Source organism: Alligator mississippiensis, chromosome 9 (genome assembly GCF_030867095.1).
Source record: "Alligator mississippiensis isolate rAllMis1 chromosome 9, rAllMis1, whole genome shotgun sequence".
NCBI classification, from domain to species: domain Eukaryota; kingdom Metazoa; phylum Chordata; order Crocodylia; family Alligatoridae; genus Alligator; species Alligator mississippiensis.
Genome location: NC_081832.1, coordinates 4,307,496 through 4,327,773, shown reverse-complemented (window position 1 = coordinate 4,327,773; position 20,278 = coordinate 4,307,496).

Here is a 20,278-nt window from a genome sequence, read left to right as displayed (position 1 = left end):
ATAACAGCTTGCACCAGGTGAGCATCTCCCATCAGCACTATCTCAGCCCTTCCTCCGCTTTATGGATTTGCATCAAGCACCCACATCACTCTGTGAGCCTCAGTTTCCCTGCCTGTTAATTAGCAGTAATGATACTTACCTTCTTTTTGTGAAGTACCTTGAACTCTGTGATCAGCAAGAGGGTAATCAGATATTTATTGCCATTCAAAACTCCTTATTCATTGTATAATTTTCAGGGGGGTTAATACAGAGGTCTACATGTTGTGTTTTGGGATTGCCTGGAAGCCTTATTCTGTATGCACTGGCATGGTAATGGGAAATGCTCTTGCAAGAGGCATGGAGAGAAAAGGGGGTGGCAGGGAAGGAACAACCAGCTATGAGCTGTTTTGCAGCTAGGTTGGACACATTTAATCAGAAGTTTTTGTTAGGCCTTTCACCTGTGTCTTTGCAAAATCTTGTCCTTAGTGAAAGCAGGCTGGTATTCCTTGATCCCTGGGTTGAGTTTGGTGTGGTTATAGGGGTAGAGCGCTTTGAGTAATAACCAAGGATTTGGGAGACCTGAGGTCAACTCCCTGGCCCATCATGGGCTTCCTGTGTGGCACCAGTGCTCACTGGGCATCAGTCCCCCACCGGCCAAAACTGAGATACTCAATCCTCCCTCACTCCCACACCCTCCTACACGAGAGGGGTCAGGAGCCTAGATACTGTGGCAGCCCGATCAGTCCTTCAGATGGCATTTATCCTGAACATCACACAGGTCATGAAAACAGCAACTCTTTCCCTTTCTTCCAGCCACTTTCTCGCTGATCATACTGCTGTGAAATACCCAAGAGGAATACATTTTTTAAATATTGCCCCACAGTGAAAAATGTAGGGTACGATATTTAGAAGAAAGTATTTGGCATAGGATGGAGGGGAAGGGGGAAAGAGTAGAAAGATCCTATGTTCTCGTCCTAGTAAAACACCGACGCACTGCACAACCTTGGTCAAATCACTTAGTCTTGAATGGACTGCCAGGAACGCTCCTGGAAAAGAAGGTAAAACCGAGTCTGCACGTGACCTGTGCTTTCTTTGGTAAGCACAGCTTACGCATGCGAATCCCTACATAGACTCCTACTTTGAAGTTTATTATAGAGAGACACTTCTCTGGTTAAAAGACAAAACACAACATTTTCATTTTTGAAAAATCTTTTCTAACGTCACTAAAATGCCATAAATGACTCTCAAGCTTCTCAAGACTTTGGTCTAATAAAAGATATCATATTCACCCAAAGAACCTTGTCTGCCTATAATTGATATTAGGTTTTTAAAATCCCATTTTTTAAAACCAACTCTAAATTTCAGCCCTAAACTAACTTGACAGTAACCTCTTTAAATTCTTGCACTGCATAAAAATGCATTAAAGACTTTTCAAAAGTAATTTGAAGGGAGAAAACTTCTGGTAGGGGGGAAAGCTACATCCTTCGCATTCTAGAAAATTATAATTAAAAGTGTAATTCATGTAAGTCTGCAAACTGAAGAGGTTTGAAATCTCTCCTGAAGAGTTTATTCTTTGTCGCATGCTACAAATGCACCTCCCAGGGTGATTTTTGGCTCACCACACAGCCTATGCCTATGCTGATAGTTAGGCTGGCCTCACGCCTATACTAACTGGCCATGTAAGCTGCAAATCCTCGATCTTGATTTCCAGAAAGGGTCCAAATTACCCAGGGAAATCTGTTGAGCTTCTGAGCAGGAGGTCAATCCAGCACCTACTTTGCTAACCTGTTCCCCCCTCACGCCCCTTTTGACCCAGTCCTGGAGCTCACCAAGGTGCATATACCTTGGGCGTACGAACTCCACCCGCCGCAATCCCACAATACAGTGTCCCCGACTCCTCGCCCTTCTGCTCCCTACCTCGTCTCTCTGTCGTCCAGAAGAAGAGACAAATGAATCGGACCAATTCCTAATAATGCAGATCAATTCCTAGAAAGGCTCACACAAACCTCGGGTACGTCCTCGCGCTGCACTCGAGAAACAAGCAGCCCAATATTGACAGCTTTGAGATAGGCACCAAGGTCTGATGTAGACAGAGGAAAGGGCAGTTCACATGGCTCGGGCTGGTTGAGAATGACTCCAGTGTTAATCCTTAATATCAGTATGGACCTCCACATATCCATTCACACACGTACCATTACCAAACCTGCTGTTATAATTTGGGGCTGGACCCAATGATCTCGTGAGGTCCCTTCCAGCCCTAATGTCTATGAAATGTCTATAAATACCTTTCTAAGCAGCCACAGGAGGTACTATATTCAAGCACAGGAACAGAAGTCAGCTTTATCGCCCATTTCTCCAGGTGGACATTTGACCTTCCTGTTTTGGGCTCATTTAACCAGAATTCATTGGCTCTTTAAAGGTCTGCATCCCGTGTAATAATAAAAGTTCCTGTTATGAACCTGACACAGAATAGCATTCTCTTTACCAACCAAAAGGGGACATTTTCAAGCTCTTACTTAGAGAGCAAAGGACAAATGGAAAAGATCAGTCACATAAAAGTATCATTATCATAACATCCCATGGCAATTTCCAAGTACTTTGAAGACCAAATGCTCCTGTTCCATAATCTAAATTTTATGTAATGAGAGACCCGATCGAAGCACAAAGTACACTTGTGAAGCGAAGAGAAAAATCATGGACATCCCACAGGTGAAAGCAATTTCCTATTTAGATTTGGTCAAATTTCTCAAAAGTGAAAGAACGACAGGCTGTCTAGCACACCAGAAAGCAAAAGATGTTGCTAGGAAAGTCAGATGAAATACTACAGGCAGATCCAATGTGATTAGCTTGTAGATGACACAAAACTGGGAGGAGTTGCAAGCATGCTGAAAGACAAAATTAAAATGCAAAGGGATCTTGATCAACTGTAGGACTGGGCTACAGATAACAAAATGAAATTCAGCAGAGACAGATGTAAGGCACCACATAATGGAAAGAAAGCCCTAATGCACAAATACCGATTAGGGGATAACTGGCTGGGCAGTAGCACTGCTGAGAAGGATCTGAGGGTTACGGCAGATGAACAACTCAACAGGAATCAGCAATGTGATGCCATTGTCAGACCAAAAAAGCAAATTCAGCTTTGGGTTGCATTAATAGACGCATTGCATGCAACACACAACAAGCAATAGTCCCATTCTAGCTGGGATGGGTTAGGCTTCAGCTGGAGAACGATGCCTACTTTGGGACAGTTTTAGTTTCTAATTTGTATTTATATTTATGTATTTATCATTTACATTTTTATTTGTCAATAAAGATGGCAATAAGCGGCAGAGAATCCAAAGGCAAGCAACCAAAAAACAACGATTAAGGGGCTGGAATGAAGCCAGATGGGGGGAACATCAAAAGTGTGTTTAGTTTGGAGAAAAAGAAGAAGAGGGATGTGATAGTTTTCAAATATCTGAAGGTTACCATAAAAAAAAAAAATTCTTCTCACCCAACAGGCAAGAACCAAGACAACAGGTTTAAACTCAAGGAAAGCAGATATTGGTCAAATCTCAGGAAAAATTTCCAGACTCTGAGAACTGTCTTTAAAATCTTGCATGGAGATATCTATTCATAAAACCAAGACTAATCTTTGAAGTCCTTTCTTGAGTTAAATCCCTATAGTGGCTTCTGCAATACTTAAGGTCCGCGTCTGGATTTACAAAACCATCAGCTCCATTGACTCCATAGCGTTTTCCCCGATTTATATCTCAGTACAACTGGGAGGATAATCAGGACACTCATCTCCATTGCGCATTTCCTCAGGAAGCTAAATTTCCCCAGGACCTTTACAAAGCCCCATTTCCCCTTTCAAACACACTTAAAGAAACAACCCAAGCAACAACAGAGACGGTGGGTGGATGCCAGCCCGAGCGCTCCCCCCATGCCGAGACCTGCCTGGACTCACTTATTAGCTCTTCTAAAAGATACGATCCCGTTTGCCAGTCCTTTATTTTTTAGGACACAGTTGATTTCCCTCTGATGTACAGTAGGGTTAAGGGAAACGTGAGGCCCATGCTAAGGCTGCCTGTCTCATGATAAGGCAGCAAAAAGGTCAACAAATTACTTTTTCCCTAATGGTTCATTTGAACCAATGAAAACAGGGTATTTTATCCTCCCGGGTCAGGCCTGCTTGGAAATCCTGGTTCCCTCCCCCACCTTTCTATCTCCGATCCTCCAAGGTGACCTTTTCTCCTAGTCCTAATACCACATTTTCTGGCTGGGTGAAGCTAAGCATTATTGCAGCCCTAGCCAAAAGTCCCCTGTCCAGGGGCCTAGGGGACAAGAATTTAAACTACCCAAGGATGCAGGCCTGGGAAGTGGAGTATGATAGGGACCACCTATGTCATGGACTATTGCTGCAGCTGGATGGGTGGGAGCGGTAGAAAGCCAAAGAGAAATTCGACAACGGGGAGGGAGATGCCCTGCTTGGGAGACACAACTTGATCAGTAGAGCCTCATCAATTATAAACTGCAATGGCTGAAATAGGGTTGTTGTGCCTGAGCCTTCGCTGGAGCAAAGAGCTCTGGCTGCGTCCCATTAGGAATAGCTATCACATCTAATTGTTATCCTTGCCACTGATTGAAGGGGGAGCAGTAGGGATGGGAAGTTCAGCCGGGTGACACGATGCAGTTTTAATGAGACTTTCTCTTTTTTTCTTTTGGCCCAAATGCTTTCATATGGAGATACAAAAAATGCTAGCAAAGCACCTGGCACCTCTAGCTCCCAAACTGGGGCTGGCCTCCCAGTGCCCTTCAACGGACCTGGGACAGCAGCACTGTGCCTCGAGTGCTTAGTGCAGGGTTGGAAAGAAAAGAGGGCTGGATCCAGCCTGAGGTGGTTTGTGGCTTGCTTGCCAGAGTGCTGAAGGGGTTAAACAGGTTGCTGTAGGCAAAAGGATCCAAATAGCTGAAGGACCAGTCCCCTTTCTTCCCCAGGTGCAAGTAAAAGGGGAAGAAGGAGGCAAACAAAAAAAAAAAGGAGCATTGCTTTAATGGAGAGAGGCCGTGGGTCTGCTTTGCAGATCAGCCTGGGAGCTGCAGTATGACCTCATGCATTAAATAGTTAAAATGCACTTTTTTCCAGCAGATGCACTGCGCTGTCTGTTGGAGAGTGCAGCAGAACCTGACTCAGCAGCTCTGCCTGATGTCAAAGCAGCCTTGCTGCTCCAGAGGCACTGGCATTCGCCCCCCAGCTTACTACAGACTTGGCACAAGTCGGGTGGAGGGGGATGGAAAGCATTTCAGGGCGCCTGTTTACAGGGCACCATGGGACACGCTCTTGCTGGACGAGACGGAGATCATTAGAAAGACTCTTTCCTTTGCATTTGGATTGGGTTTGTATTTGTATCTCATCTGCTTTTGTTCCATTGCAGCATCTGGCTTGCGTATTTCTGTGCCATAAAGTGTCATTGCTTTACCACCACCCCCCACCCCAAATAGTCCAGCTTGTATTTTGAATGCAACCAGATACAAATCTTACCTCTCCCGGTGAAGTCACACCTTCAGCAGACGCAGACTAGAGGCAGAGGCACCCAAGAATTAGAATTACAAACCTGCTTTTGCAGGAAAGTAGCAGCTCATCCTTAAATTTAGGTCACTGATTTGGTTCTCTATTAGCTAAATGATCTTTTTGCTTTTTACAATTTATCCCACTGTGTGGCATAAAATAGCCAAAAGAAGAATGCTGCCTCTTTCTTTAACGAGCTCAGCTATATTTTTGGTAGAATTTCTTTTAATCTCTAAAGAATTTATTTTCCTGCCTGAAAGGGGTTTTTTTTTCCCCCCTTAGAGAATACAAAATGTAGCTGAGTCAAAGTAGATTTAAGAAATGCACATTATACAATCACCGTTCACACAAACACAATTAATTAATGCATGCGTCTGGAGTGTTAGAGGCACAAAATACATGGATGGCATATCATTTAATTTTGCTAAAGCTTCAGACTTAAAATACAATCAGAAGACAGACCTCTATCCCTTTATACCACAGCTAAGGATTCAAATGGTTAAGCATGTGCCCCGTTCCCATTGCAGTCAATGAAATTCTCTCTCAGGACTTATTTTAGGTGTGGGGGGGAATGGTTCCTAGTGTTATAAAAAAAATATGGGATGGGACAAATGGAGAAGTGCAGAATATTGACTTCCTTGCTCTAGTTTGCTCTGCATTTGTATGGGGGTAAAAATAGACAGACATTTTCTTCCAATATCCTGCAGAAAATAGAAATGAATCCAATAAAAGGGAGAGAGAGAAAAGCCCTTTTAAACTTGGTACTTTATCCTGTGTGTTTTATTGATACAGAACTTCCTTTGCCAAAGCCTTTCATTTGCTACCTTTTCATCCTAAAGGAAACTATCACATTCTCTTGGAACCTGGGAGCTCTTTGAACCGGCTCAAGTGACTTACAGGCAAACTTCAAAACATTTTGGAGCGCCGAGTACGGAAAACATAAATACAGCAAAATGCACCTGGTAACCCCGCTCTTGATTTATATGTGGTGGCATTTCTGTGCCATCCAACTGCCTTATTTCAGCAAGGAGCCTGAACATGTATTAGATGTACTGAGCTGGCTAATAACATTGTAATTTTTTAATAGGACGGCTCCGCTTCCTATTCTAGCAATTTGGTTCTGGGCATTCATCCTCCGGCATGGGCTTCCAAAAACAAAAAGGTAGTAGATCCTGCTTCCATTGACACAAAAAGCATCCCCCTGTTTCTCTGACGCTAGGATCCAGCCCAGGTGATTTTAGAGCAGAAGAGTTGTTGCAAAATTTCACTTTTCCATGGAGGCACCACTCTGTCCTGCCTGTTTATGTGAAATCACCTAAGGGTACAGGTTAAAGCCGAGATCCTGGTACAAACCATGAAACATCTATTCCTACTTTTTTCTAAAGAAAGGGGGGGTTCGCTTGTTTGGTTGTTGTTTTTTTTAATTAACCCTCCCCCCAAAAATGCTCTCTTATTTTGCTTAACCTTACACTTCATGAAAGTTCAGGGAAATTAAAAATCCCTATATGGAGAAACATATAAGGATTTATTTAAAGACAGTGCTGACTTCTGCACTAAAATGTTTCACTTCATCCAATTAAGAGTTGGATTGAAAATAGAAAGAGAGAGAGACTTCAGTGTACTGCTAGAAATGACCAGAAAATAATTCATTTGTCATTCAAACAAAACTAAATCAAAAAGGCTAATGAAGGGCTAGGAAACCAATGTGAAGTGTCCTGACATTTCCAATAAAGGCTTTGAAGGGAAAGAAAATGGCAAAGCCCCTCCTTCCCCCCCAAAAAAGACACTAGAGACCGAAGTGAACAAAAGGAATTCTCTCAGTGATAGATGCCTTCAAAGACAGAGAGAGAGAGAGAGAGAAAAGAAAGAAAGGAAAGAATAAGGACAGGGGGAAAAAAATGTGTTCACCTCTTAAATACTGTGGTACCATCAATAGTGGGTAAGACTGTTACCTTCTATTATTAGGAGGTGAAATTACTGCATTTTCTAAACAGCCCAAAGTACCGTAGTTTCACTATTCTTATCTCCAAGATTCACTTAGGGGTTTTGTTTTTAATGGCACTTGTCAAAAATGATAAACCTCTCGGCTGCTGAAAATCCCCTGTGCTGCAGTTCTTTGCACAGGAGCCCATGGACGGTTTCCTTTCAAGATAAGGACCTGGTTACCGATGGCAGATATGAAAAACGCCCGGCCCTGCCCTCTTTACGCACTCGGAGCACCCATCAACGCAAATGAAAAATGTAAGGAAACAGGTAGCGCGCAGTGGGTGACCTTGCAGAGAACATCTGCTTGCAGTTACTCGAGAAAGGAAGGTTGTAGCCTCTACTCTGCACAACTGGCTCCTTTCTCTTTTACATTCAAATTAGGCTCACAAAGTGACATGGCTGGGCATCCACCCACTCACCCACCGGCAGAAAAATGAAGGTAACGGTTTGTTCTTCAGCTGGAAGAAGACATTGGCAATGCAGTTTGGAAACGCATTTGTTTTCCTGCGTCGTTTCATTATACACTCAACTGCTGCTGCCATTCCCAAGGTCTCTCATTTCTTTTTCGTTTTAAAAAGATGGGTTCTGCCCAGTAGTCTTTCCATCACGTCCCCAAAAGCCTGGGCTCAGCTTTATTATTTTTTTACTGATACCGAATGTCACTGATCACGTGGAGATGGAGAAAGGGACTCAGGAAGGAGGTGTGACCCCAAAAGACGTAGCAAGCTAAGAGCAGACCTGAGCTTAGAGGGGGGGTTCCTGGTTTCCAGCCTTTCTCTCTCTCCGCTGGTTAAATCTAGATCTTTGGGGAATTTTTCAAGGACAACTATTTTTTTTAGACATGGGTTCTTGTTTCTCTTCACACCCTCGGCATTAGCCCTTAGGAAAAAAAAAAGCCTACCAGTGCTCAAGTTCTGCACGTATGCATGAGCCTTACTTGGAAAAAAGCAGGGGAGTATCAATTTTGGTTTTCTGCCAAAATCCTTCCTTAGTTTTGCCTTCTTCGGAAACCAGAGGGCAGAAAGAAATCAAGCGTCTTCAATATTTAGCATGCAACCTACCTACCCACTCTTTACCTGCTATTCACACGGGGTGAAATTCTCCTCTCAAAATAAGGAGCCACTAGATTGGTCTTCGTTTCACAGAGCAGCAGACAGGACACTGTTGTGGGAGGAGGTGGGGGAGAAGAAGGGAAGGAGGGAGGAAATGCACTCTCCAAATGGTGAATCTGGGTTCCTGCAGGCAGGCCAACATGGGTGGGCAAGGGATCGTTGGTGCAGGACTACAGCAGGCACAAGGGGTATAGCTATAGTGAGTCTGTAGTTGTTTAAATCCTGTGGGCTTTCACCAACACCTCTTCCCTCCCCTTCAATTCAGAGCCTAGTCCAACCCTGGAGCAGCAAATGCACAGGTGCTTGGAGGCTCTCATCTCTGGGGCAAATGCTGCAGTCCAATCCCTTTCCTGCATATCTCCTTTGCACAGCCCGCATCGCATTTACTTAAAAGCATGCACAGAAAGTCAATGTCTGCAAGACAGAATGACACAGATGCTCACAATTAACCAGAGATGTCCTGTTATTTGGCCCTGGAATAAAATCCAGAAATACAAGCCGTGCTAGGAACATGCATTTACCGTAGTCCAGCAAGAGCAGACCCTAAAGTCGGCACAGGCTGCAAACATGACTCATTCTATGGCTCGAAACATGGGTGTTCATCAAAACGCCTCTTTCCAGTTCTTTATTGGCTTGTCATTAGCTACAAGGCTTTGTTGTTTCTTGGAATATTTGATTACTTCTTTTTTTTTTAATTTGGGGGCCACACGGAAAGGAAACGCACGTTCAGCAAAAATTATTTCGAAAAATAAAATCAAACTTGATCACTCAATACTAGCATTTAAAAGCTAGGCTGCCAAGTTAACATTATTTGCATAAATATACATCAGATCCTGCCAATCGGATTTGATCCCCTCTGCACAACCTTCACTGAAGTCAAGGTCTGCAGGCTGAAGCAGAAGGAAGAAAGGTTGTTTCAGGGCTAGGCATTAACAATATGTTGCAGTTTTGCAGTTACCAAATAAATAAATAAAGAGATAAATAGATCAATAAAGCAAGGAGTGTTCTGTCAAAAAGTTGGCTTCTCCATTAGCGTTTTTCTTTTTTTTTTTTTTTTAATTTCCAAAAAGCTCTATAATTGGTTCCAAGGCCTAACAAAACTTTCACCTGTGGCCAGATTTAACCTGATAGTGCCCTTTTAATCCAAGAAGCAAAAATAATTTAAACTTTTTCACCAGTGAACCTCCCCTCCCCACCTTTGCTATTTATTTCAGCTTCCATCAGTCAGTTATTACTTAACCTTTTACAGCTTGATATCATCAAGATAGGAGAGGCTTGAAAACATAACTGGCATTTTGCCATTTGGTTCCTGCTTAGAATTATTCACTCCTTGGACCAAATCTTTCAATGTGATTGGATCAATATCAATATGCTTGGATATTACAAGCCAGATCTTTTAACTGGTACAAATTGGCCCGGATCCATAGACTTCAACAGAGCTATACCAACTTATATCAGAATCCCACCCTCAGTTTCTACTAATAACTTAGAACCATATTTATGGAAATCAGCGGAAAAATTACAGTTGATTTCAACTGGCCTGGAACAAGCCCCTTCAGTCTCAGTCTCTTAATTACCGTGCATTAAGCTTAGTACCTATAATAATAGATACTAATTTAATGCGTCGTAATCAGCACTACCGTGCATTAGCACAGATGAACAGTTTTTAAGTGACACAATGCCCATTGGACTAATAATCTACTGCGCATTAGCATGCTCTTTGCATGACACGCTAATGCGCAGTAGAATTAGTCCAATGGGTATTATTAAGCATCTCGTGTAAACGCACCCAGAGTTACTAAGCAACTATCACGTCCAACTTCAAGGGAATACATCTCCTGAGACGTGCTAATTTACAAGTAAAATATCGCTGAAAACAATAGAATCTGCACAAAAGAGTCTAGGTGCTAAGCAATGCAGCAAGAATTGTTCACATGAAGTTTATGTTGCCTTAGATGCTCTGTACTAAAAAAGGCACTGCAGCTGTCAAGAGCCAAAGAGACTTCAAAAACAAAAAACAAACTTTCACGTCTTAAAATTTCCAGGATGCCGAATAATTTGTTTGCTAACCTGTTATCATTGCATTGGGGTCAAAGGGAAATGTCCAGCATTTTAAAGACAGAATTGACAAAGGTTGTCAAGTGATACAAGGTCTCTTACAAGTGTATCGCACAAGCCTTTATGACCTCGCATAGCATCAATATTTTAGATTCAGACTCAAATCCACCTAGGCATTTAGGGGTCTAATTCCTCCTTGAAATCAGTGAAATGCTAATACCCTTCTTCAATAATAGAAGAATGCTGACATGAAAAACCATCCGGAGACAATAGCCTTTTCTTCGCAGCTCTAGGATGCTTACCAAGGTGAGAAAGGATTGCACAATTTAACCCTTAGGTTTGTTACCGATCACAACCGTCTTTCCCCGATATTAGGGGGAGCATCCATAACCACAGTGGTGCCACACACCATTCATAACACCAGATTGTTGCCTCCTTAGTGGGGCGAACCCAGGTTTCAGCCGCTCAGAGTTGGATCGGAGGGCAAAATAAGACACAGGCTCACTCAACCCCTTTCTCCACTCCTCTCTCCACCATGCCCACAGCAACAGGATAATGTAAAATTGAAGTGTGCGCTGGGATCTGAACATGGATGGATTTGCACTTATTTGGCTCTCCTCCAAAGAACAGCTCCACAAATCGTGTCTTTCCACAGGACACCGCAAAGCAACACCAACCCCCGGTCTTCCACAACGCCACAGTCCCTAAATAGTGCGGCTATGTTTGGGAACATAGGATGAATGGCTTAGACCTGGTCATTTCAGAGCTTTGAATATCATGACCAAGACCTTGATCTGGACCAAGAAATAAATACATAAAATAGAATACAATACAATAAAATAAAAAGTGCCAGGCGAAGGGAAAAGTAGCATGGGCACGGTGTCTTGTCAGTGACTTGTTCTTCTCAGGAAGTAAATATCCATGTGCTGTACCATCTGGAGCATCTGTGTTAGTCAGATCATCAGCCTCAGATGAAGAGAATTGCAGCAGCCCTCTCTTAAGGAGACAACCATATGGATGATGTTTTGCAGTTGATAAACCATTATCCAATCAGGTAGAGACTAGCCTTTTCCAAAACCTTCTTGCAGTGTCCCCTTTTCAATAAGACCTTGTGCCAGATGCAGTCCAGTAGGAGCTGGATATAGAGTCACAGATTTATAGTTGCTAGGACTGGAAGGGATCTTACAAGATCATCGGGTCCAGCCCCCCTGCACTTGGGCAGGAAAGACTGCTGGGGTCAGATATAAATATGAATCAACTCTGAAACTGTTTTATGGCTACAAGAGCTTCCAGGAGGGAGTTCCTAGCAGACCTCCCCAGGCTCTCAGGGCAACTTAAGACCAAGAGCATGGCATAAATTATTTTATGGATCTGTACAGAAGCTGACCTGGGGAAAAGAACAGGTAATATCTAATTTATGGAAAGCAAAGCTTAGTGTTTTACCCACTGTTGTGCTCATGCATGGCTCTATACTTAACTGTGTGCAATTCCTGCTGCCTACCACATCCTGACTGTGACAACTAGAATGGTTTTCCTGATTATTTAATTACTATACCATGACAACAACTGTTATGAATGCAAAGACAAAACACTAATAAAACATATATAACCAGAAAAAAATGATTCAACATATGCTCTGCTCCAGTCTCTTATGGCCCAGTTGTGATAAATTGATAAATATGAAGCAGGCCAGCAGTGGTTTGACCGAACGTGATATTGGAGTCAGAAGATGTGGGATGTATTTTTAGTCTTTTCCACTCAATGCCCTGCACGAGGGTGGGAGGGAAGTCTCTAAATGTTGGTATGCCTCTATGGGTAACATGCTGTTTGAAGTGCCCTGAACGCTGCGAATGAAAAGCACTAAGACCTTCTCTTGTTTGGCATCTCTCTTTTGGTAGTGGTGCATTGATTAGTGAGTATCCAGGCACTTACAGATTGAGCTGCGATCAGTCTGCTGGTTTTTGTACTCTGAGCTTCCCAAAAGGATTGCCCTGAGCTTGGGATTTTGCATCTGGAACCCTACGCTACGTAAAGGTTGCTACGCCCCTGTATCAGCAGGCCGTCTGCTGTTGGCCACACAGTGCAGAGGCACAAAAGCAGGGTGCTCCAGACAAGGGGAATAATCGAAGCCACGGTGAAGCTAGTGACAAAAGCCACCCCCCACCCCTCCTCTCCACAGCACGACCTAATGATGTGAACAGACAGAGCTGGACAGACATCGGTTAAAACCCACCAGTCCTCCCTCCTGAGCCTTAAGGAAACATTCCCCTGGCTGGGCTCCTACCTGTCCTACCCTCACTTGTTTGATACCAATACGGGTCGCTTCAGCCCTGAGCGCCATCGTAAGGTTTGCTCTGTGGCCCAAGGTCACCCCCAATGTGAGATTTGCATGGCTGAGACACAGGTCGATCTCTACGCCTGCCAGCTACTGAAAGGATGGATTTGAATATGCTAATTATATAGATCCTGAGGTTCTTTAAGTACGAAATACAACAAAAAAAAACAAAGACACAAGAGATTTGCTGGATGCCTTATATAAGGGGGATATATATAGAGATATATATATATATATAATGCATCCAGCAAATCTCTTGTGCCTTGGATTTTTTTGCATATATATATGTGTGTGTGTGTGTGTGTATAGATATAGATATATCTATATAGATATATCTATATCTATACACACACACACACACACATATATATATTCAAAATGCAAAATATTTTGAATATATATACTCAAAATGCAAAATACTTTGGCCACAGCCTGGCTTGACCAGGTGAGAGAAGCTGCCTGATGGCAAAGGGGGTTTGAATATTTGGTAGCTGCTGTGATGGCAGAAGCAAACGGAAAGGAGGCAGATGAGGCAGCACAGTCATGTGCAAATGGATGGCTTTTAAGGGAGAATGGGGTGGTTAAGGGAGGATACGAAATGGTGGAAGGGAAAGAAACAATCTAGTTTGCAAAGGGACCCAAGCCCCAGATTTATGGAAACCTCCCCTCAGGGGGTCTAATTGCAAGGAACTTCCCCGCTGCTCTCAGGGATGTGGGTTGTTGGGTTTTCAATGTGACCCAGGACAGAGTCAAAACACCTGGAAAGAGATGGCCGAGACTCAAGACCTGGGGAATCCAAGAGAAGGAAAAGCAATAAAAGCAAGTCCCCCCCCCCGGCACACACACACACACACACACACACACACTGGGGTGCTTTGGATACTCCCCGAATCCAGGCAGGCATCCCACGTTCAAGCCCCAGGCCTGGAGGCCTCGGGGTTCAGATGTCCCCTGTCTCCCTTGATCTCAGCCACTTTTCCACTCATTCCTTCTCCCAGTGACTCTTTCCCTTGTCTTTTTTAAACCCCCAGTAAAACAGCTGAGAAAGTGCTGGTAGCTGCATGCATTCAAGTACCACTAGTACCAGTTTGGGACGGGACAGCTCCTGAACTGCTAGTGAACCATTTGCCCTTGGGAAAGCAATCGCTGGCGAGGTGTTCTTCTTCCCTCCCCACGTTAGACCACGGTGCTTAGGGCAGTTGGCCGAGGTGTGGAGACACTGTCCTGAGACAAGGCTGTGCTGAGCCACCCCGGGGATGGGAGGTGTTGGCCAAGGCACCCTCCCTTAGAGAAACCAGAGGCTGCAGCCTCCGGCGAGCATCCGCCAGCAAGGGGCTGCTTCTGGCAGGCCCTGGGCCAGGGTCACCGGGAAGAGGCAGCTGAATGCAGACTAAACTGAGTGTTGCTCCCCCGCCCTCCCTTCCCTCCACTCCGCAGAAAATATGGATCTGAGCAGCTAAAGAGAGAGAGAGAAAAAAGAGAAAGAGAGAGAGACAGTAGTTTCCTCTCATCATGAACTCTGAGGTACATTCATTTCAGGAGATTGTCATGCCTGTCACAGCAGAATCAAAAGCAGAGCCTGCCTGCTACAGTGGTATTTTCAGGTATTTACACTTGATTTCCACCCCCACCTCCCTGTAAAAAGCCCTGGTGCCCGGCTCTGCGCAGATGCGGACGCAGCTAGGGCTTGCGGGGTGGAGGTGGGGGGGTGGGGGTGTCACTGCAGCAGGCGCTGAGGCAGGGGGGTTATTTGCAGGCTGCTGCAACTGTTTGGGAATGCTTTCTTCCATCCACCCGCCTCCTTGTCCTCCTGGGAGCCAAGGTGTTAAGGGGCGAATACATAACAGGAGCTGCTTAAGGAGGGGAGGAGGCAATGCCCCCCCCAGGCACCCACCCCCAAATACACCGGGAAAGGGGGAGAGGGAGGCTCTAGCAGCCCAGACAGTCCCGGCGGGTGAAGGCTGCACTGAGCAGGGGCATCCAGCTCACCCTGCCTGGGCCACTTCTCCTCCCCGAGCCTCCGGGGAAGAAAGCATCCCCGAGCCCTGGGGGAACAGCATCCCCCGGGGTGCAAAGATCCAGCCTGGCCACTGCAGAGCCAGCTCCCCCCGTAGCCCGGGGACAAGCAGCAGCGCTGGGGGAAGGAGCCGTGGCCAGGGCTGCAGCTGGCCCAGCCGGGGGCTGTGGGGGGGACACAGGACGAGAAGGCTGGGGGTCCTTACCTGCTGCCAGAGCCACGTCCCAGTCCCAGCCTGCAGGAGAGGAGAGATCTCCCTCCAGGCAGCCCTGGCCAAGCACACCAAACTTCCCCTGTGGCGGGGGGGCTGCTGGCTTTTTTTGTCTCCAGAGCTGATCTCCAGCACCTCAAGTTGGGCAGGAGGGGGGTGGGAGTGGGAGAGCCCCGGCCGGGCCCAGGGAGGGCTCCCCCCTGATTACCATTCCCAAAGGCGGGCAGGCAGGGCCCCTGCGCGCATTCACATCATCGCCCTCCGTCCTCATTGTGTAGGACAGGCCTGGCCGGGCCCCCTCCGGCTCGGCCTCCATTGACAAGCCCCGCTTTTGTGGAGGTGTTTCTTTGCCTATTCACCCGCCAGGGGCTGATGGTCCTTCAGGCCCAGCTCTTGAAGCGCCTGTTTGCAAAATGATCCCCGGCCGCCAGCCCTGCACAAGGGCGCAGGGAGCGGCGCTTAGCACAACAGCATTGAAGCTGGTAATTTAATTAAACAGGCGAGCGGTGGTGGCCAGGGCAAGACAAAGCCCCCGAGGCCTGGCCCGGCCCCGTCCAGCCGCGGGGCGCTCCCGGGCACTGCTGCGTGGGGCGCTCCCAGCACAGCGAGGCAGCGCTCCGCATGGCCCTGGAGGCTTGCAGGAGACAGGGCCTGCCATGGACACGAGCCAAACGGGGGTGAATGGCTTAACCCGGGATAGCAAAGGGGGCAGACGGCTTGGCACGGGGCTGTTCTCGGCAGGGATCAAAGAGCAGTGAGACTTTGCGGGAAGGTGGATGGATAAAGGGGGTGGGGGGGACACACAGAGCCATTCAGTGCAGAAGCGGGGCAGGGCCTGACCCCGCTCCACGGCTGAGTGCTCCTGCGGTCTCCCGCTGTGCCAATGTGGCCCTTCACCGGCAGCTCCCAAATCGGTGTGATTTGCCTGGGAAACCAGCCGGCCCGACCCAGTGGCCCTGACAAGATGAAGAGGCGATGTATAGGAGAGGCTGAATGGGGGGAAGGGGAAGGGGAGACGGGGAACTGCTCTGGGAGGGGTCTGGCCGCGGGGAGGAGCAAGGGGGCTGCATTTCGGAGCCTCTCCTCATTTCTGTCCTGGGGGTCACTTCTTCAGGGGCTGGTTTGGGCCCTGAAATGACCTCCGCCCTCCTCCCCAGCTGAGCAGAGCCCCCTCCAGCCGGCCCCAGAGGAAGGGGGAAGCTGCGCGCTGGGGATTCTCAATTTGCGTCTGAAAATACGGCGCAGCTGCAGGGCGCTGCCTCTGCAAGCAGGGGTCAGTCCCATGGTGCCGGAGGCTCCCGGGAAGGTGCCCCTGAGAGCAAGGCACCAAAGGAGCCACCTCCCAAAGGAGCCCCCCTCGGAAAGATGCAGGCAGCCGCGCAAGGTCCCAGAGCAGTGGGCCAGGCCCCCCGGCCCGCCATGAAGCTCCCACGCCTGGGACCATCAGTCCCCACGCATTCAGCATCCCACATTCGCGGGTTTTGTGCCCTACGGAGGAGTCATTTGCCCCCTTATAGCCTGTTCACAGTGTGCTCCTCTCACGTTTCCCTGGGGTCTTCCTTCCCCACTATCCCTGGTGACACTGCCCAAGCCCCTGGACCCCAACAGGCAGGGCTGATGGAGAAAGTCTCCCTCTCTTTACCCCTGGGCTTCTGAAAATAGCATCCGCCACTGTCCCCGAGAGCGGAATGGCACCCCAGGGGCACTAGGCAGGGGGGCAAATCCAGGGGGCAGGAGATGCTGGAGGCTATTCTTGCAAACAGGTGAAGCCCCAGCATCGCCTTCCCTTCCCGCAAAGCCTGGGGTAGGGGTGGCTTCGAGGGCTCCCTTGTTTCAACAGCTCACGATGAACCCTGCGTGAAATTTTCAGCGGGACACGGGGGAAAGCCACTGGGGAACACATGTGCCCACGAGGGCAGCGATGAGAGAAGCCCTCAAACGCCGAAATAAGTGACCCGAGGTAACTCCAGTGGAAATGTAGGGACCATCCAGCTTCTAGGACAGGGTGGGGGGGACCCTGATTGCTTTGAGTGACTTGCAGCAGCAGTGCCAGGCTGCAGAGGCCAGAGCCAGGCGGGCCCTTGTGTACAAGAAAGCGAAGCTCGTCCGCAAAGCCGGCACCCAGGCACCTGCACACGCGCAAAATCCACACCACGGCGCTTCCAGCGGAGAGCAACCTCCTTTGCAAACCCGGGCCTCTCACTTGCTTCCAGCAGGGCCTGGAAAAAAAAATCCTGTGCCACCTGATTTGCAAGTCAAAGGGGGAAGAGCCGCAAATGCAACGTTTCCAACTACATCGAGCAAAAAAAAAAAAAAAAAAAAATCAAATCAAATAAAACCCAAAAAAAGTCACCCCGAAAGCTCATGCGCGGTTCAGTTGCTAGAGAGGTGGCTGTGCCTTCTCGAGGGGCTGAGAAATGAAGCTAGCAGCCTTTCCCCGTGTTGGTCCCACAAAATAACTATCTGTAGGCTTCCCCCATCCCTTCCCCACTTTGTGCAGCCCAGGGTTGCAAGGAGAAGGAAGCAGGTAATTAGCTACTTGATGGTCTCATTTCTTTTTCCTGGAGGAGGAATCCTGCCAGCACAACTCTGCCGAAGGGGGTGTGGATCAGCGCGGGGTTTGCAGGGAGAGTCTCCTCTTTTAAATTTGCAAAAAGCAAGGGGCGAGCTGGAAGGGAAGGGGGCTGGGGGCTTTCTTCCCTTCCCAGGCTTGAATGTTTCCAAGTTGCTGTTGTGCTGTTCGCTGACGGCTATTGTGTGTGTGTAAGGCTGGGGGGGGGTGTGAGGAGGGGGCTCTGACCCCCTGTTGGTGTGGATTTGCTGGCCAAAGACCGTTAGAAACAGGCAGGATGAATGAGGCTGAATGCGATTGTGATGCACAAGGCCCTCCTTCTTTCTCAAGGAGCTGGGAGGCCGGGAAGGCGAGCCGTGGGGGGAGCGGGCGGCTTTCTGGGGCAGGGCGAGCAGCTTTGCAAATCGCAAGTTGGGGGAAAGGGCTTTTTCTTTATTATTATTATTCCAGATCTGAAAAAAATACAGAGGAAGCCCAGGCGAGCAGAGAGAGGAGGCACACAGAGAAAGGACACACGGGGTAGGAGAAAGCTGACTCTCAACCCTCCCGTAAGTGCCATGACTTTCTAAGAAAGCTTTACCTTGCTCTTTTCAATGAAGCCAAAGGCTGTTCTTGCCTGTGCAGCTGGATGCATTTGGTTTTTCGGGGCCTAAAGCGGGCCAGGCCTGGCTGATCCCACCCCTCCGCTGCTTCTTCTAGGCCGCAGTGCGAAAAGCCCTGGTCTCCTGGCTCTTTTTCTTCCTCCTGCTGTGGGAGCAGGCGGGTTTGGGGTGCAGGGGGATGGAGAGGGGGTCCCCTGGCTGAGGTTTGCTGGCAGAAGAAAGAGGGGGTGGTGGGGACTTATTAAGCACCAAAAAAGAAAAATGAAAGGGTGGAGGGGGAGGTTATAGGAGGAAACGCTTGGCTTGGATCACGGATGTGTGTGGGTGTGAGGGGGTCGCTGCCCATTTTTAGGGGTGAGCGATGCTCCCGCGGGGTCCCTGCGCGGCTGCGGCTGGGCTGAGCGTGGGCACTGCGCGGCGGAGCTCAGGTTTGGGAAGGGAAGTGGCGGCGTGTTCCCTTGCCTGGGATCTCTTTGTTCGGGGAACAGTAGGTGGTAGGTTTGAAAAGAGAGAAGGGGAAAAAAAAAAAAGAAAGAAAGAAAGAGAAAAGCAAAAAGGGGCCTTTGCAAATCATCTGACTGTTTTCTTCCGGGACGCAGAGATGCTGCACTGGAGATTTGAGGGAAGGGTTGCAAACCAAAAAGGTGGAGCTGGAAAGGTTAGTGAAGCCGCAGCAAAGAGCCTCGCCAGCTCCTCCACCTCCCTCCCTCCCTCCCCCGGCCGCACACGAGCAGGCGATTTCATGGCAAAGGTCCCGGGGCCGAGCCGGGTCTGGCACGGGGAAATGAAGCCCGGCAGCCTGCCCCGGGGCCACCGCGATGCAAAACAATGCAGCTTTCCCCGGGAGGCAAGGGGGGGGGGTACCCCGACAGCCGGACAGACCCACAGACCACCCGCCCTGGGGAAGCAGGGTGCCAGGGGTGCTTTTGCAGGGGATGAAGGACCAGCCTCATCTCCTGCACATTGGAGGGGGGGCCCACACACCCCGGCTTCAATATCCCTGCTTATGAGCCCCCAGCCCCCGACACACACACGAGCTCGGAGGGAAATTAAAAGCTTTAAGTCAACCTGTCATTTAGGAAGGGAGAGAAGAGGAGGAGGAGGAGGAGGAGAGGAGGGGGGAGGGAGGCGGCACCGATTCTGTGGAGCGGAGCCAGGGCTGCTCCCGTCGATACCATGGACAGCGAAGCCGCCGGCCCGGAGCCCACCTGTCCCTTCAGCACCTTTCCCCGGCCAAGGAGCCGGGCAGGGCCCGGGGGGAGGCAGGCGAGGAAGGTGGAGGGCGGGGAGGGCTGTCTCCTAGCTGATCCCCACCCTGCCCTTGTGCCATTCCCCGGGGCTGCTCCGCACGCACAAAGCGGCCGCAGCCCGGACCTCCGCACCCGGCTGCGGGGCCCGGCAGGAGCCCGGCCCTTCTCGTGGCCCGGCCCCCAGGCATCCTGCCCCGCAGTGGGGCCGTGAGAAGCCCCGCAGGATCTAGTGCCTGCAATGGGTTGCGAATGAAAAAAAAAAGAATAATAATAAAAATCAAACCCAATGCTAAGGACTGAGGTTCTCGATGCTGGGGTTTCTAACGGGGACCAGCAAGGCCAGCACTAGTCAACTACAAGGAAACAATGGGGGAGGGGGGGTGAGCTCCAGGGGGAGGGAAAGAAAATGCAGCAGGAAGAGGGAAAGGTCCCACCAAACGTGCTTAGGACACGGGCCCTGCCTGATGGGAGAGGCAGAGGGGACAAACCCACCCGCAGCCAGGTGCGCCTTTGCAAGGTGGCCCTCCCTGGTAGCGCATCCCCGCCCTGCCACCAAACGGGGTTTGCAATCTGCCTCCGAGCTCCTTCCCTTTCTTTGGGGG